Raw genomic sequence first — 2,386 nt, forward strand, 5'->3', positions numbered from 1 at the left:
GGAAGATTTGACATCTAACTTGTAGGATGGAAGAAAGATGATTTTAATTCCTGTAAGGGAGATTCCCAGTAGGGAAGATATGACATCTAACCTGTAGGATGGAAGAAAGATGATTTTACTTCCTGTAAGGGGGATTCCCAGTGGGGAATGTGTACAGTTGTATAAGCACACAGCAACAACTTCTTGTTCTTCGCACTAAATATTTCGATAAACACATGTTCAATTTTTTCTATAAATCTTATAGTTTGCAGTAAAACTATGTTTGAAAGATACAGAAAGATAATATAATAACCAGAGTGGCTCGGTTCGTTTAGCTGTTAATGGTATGAATGGTATGACAGTTTCGATACAGGTGACAGAAATTCTATGCGAAGCATTTAATATAACCACAAGAAAATTGTCTCCTAAAATGTTACGACATTGTTCGTTCACAGAACAAAGAGCTAAATATATATATATATACAACGTATTTTCGGTTTGTTTTAAAGCAAAGCCACATTGGGCTAACTGCTGTGCCCACAGAACAAAGAGCTAAATATATATATATATACATATACAACGTATTTTCGGTTTGTTTAAAGCAAAGCCACATTGGGCTAACTGCTATGCCCACTGTGGGGAATCGAACCCCGGATTTTAGCATTGTAAGTCTGTTAACTTACCACAGTCTCATATTTTTTAAGTTGATTGATTGGTTGCCGTTAAGAGCAAAGCTACACAAGGAATTATCTGTGTTGTGCCCACCACGGATATTGAAACCCAATTTTCATTGTCGTAAGCCTGCAGACTTACCGCTGAGCCAGTGGCGGACATTTTCAAAGTATTTTTACACAAGTCTTTGCTTATCAAGTGGGTTTTAATATTTACACTGATTAATCTCATGTCTCGAAAATGTGTTTCTAAACTTTTTTTTTTTTCCATAATATTTTTGGTGCGAGAAAGTAAGTGTAATAGAATTTAAGCATGTAATAACTGATTCAGAATTAACGCACAAGACGTCAGGCAGAAATTCATACGCACATTTCGCTGTAATGATAACAGAAAAACGTATTTAATAAAATTACTTAGTAGTTCCTACGTAACCGACGTAGTACTTTATAGGCCTAGTTTTTGGCAGGAAAGAAGAACTAAGTCACGTGGATTGACGCTGATTACTTTACTTTATGGATCTGCACAAAGTAATGTTTCTTCCTTAGGCAAAGATGATTCGTTACTGTATCCTGTTTATTGTCAGGAAGAATAAAAAAAATACTCCTCCTAATAGTATCCTGATCATATCTTATCCAAAATCCTCACACGTGAAAAACTCGAAGGAAGCAGATTCCCTGGTAATTTAGGGATATACATCCCTATATTCGGGGGTTTGATCCCCGTCACGAACAGAGCGCAGACAGCCCGTTTTGTAGCCTTGCGCTAATGAAACTACAATAAGTATAAACTTAATCGAAAAGCAAATCATTAACCGTTGCTAATTAATTGCTTATTTATTGACTTTGAGGTTCGAGGGTTCGATCCCCGTCACCGAACATGCTCGTCCTTTCAGCCTTGCGGGCGTTATAATTTGATGGTCAATCCCACTATTCGTTGGTAGAAGAGTAGCTCAAGAGTTGGCGGTGGATTGTGTAGACTAGTTGCCATCCCTCTAGACTATCCTACTAAATTATTTGACTGCGGTGGGTTGTGTAGACTAGTTGCCATCCCTCTAGACTATCCTACTAAATTATTTGACTGCTAGCACCGATAGCCCTCGTATAGCTTTGGGCGAAATTCAAAACAAAATAATTGACTTTTTTTTATCCCCCGACGAAATAAAAGCAAGTTTAATGACTGTCAAGCTTGTTTCAAAAGTATACCAATATTTTAACTAAGGAGTTATCTGTTTCATAAATAAATCCGTTTAGGTAGAAATGTTAAGATAGTTAAGTTGAAATTAATTCTAGTTTTGTTTGTCTATATATTTTTTTTCTTACGGAAAAGTAAGTCTGCGGACTTACAACGCTAGAATCCGGGTTTCGAAACTCGTAGTGGGCAGAGCACAGATAGCCCGTTGTGTAGCTTTGTGCCTAATTACAAACAAACAAATTGTTCATGAAAAAGGATTTAAACATTTAATATGAATATATTGTAAAATAAACTGTTCTCCAAAGTAAGTTAATTTTATGATGAACACTTGTCTTGTTTTTTTTTTCTTTAAGTCCGTGCAAATTTCAAATTCTATAATATTTTGCATCAGTGAACATTACATAAAATACAACAAGATTAAGATACCAAATGTTGTACATACAAATCTTAAAGGTCCCCTCAGTAATAGCAACAGAATATAAAAATGGGTGGATTGAATGGATTCCGCGGATGGTATGTGATCCATCTTCTCTATGCAACCTCG

The sequence above is a fragment of the Limulus polyphemus genome, unplaced genomic scaffold (genome assembly GCF_000517525.1).
Source record: "Limulus polyphemus unplaced genomic scaffold, Limulus_polyphemus-2.1.2 Scaffold2789, whole genome shotgun sequence".
NCBI lineage: Eukaryota > Metazoa > Arthropoda > Merostomata > Xiphosura > Limulidae > Limulus > Limulus polyphemus.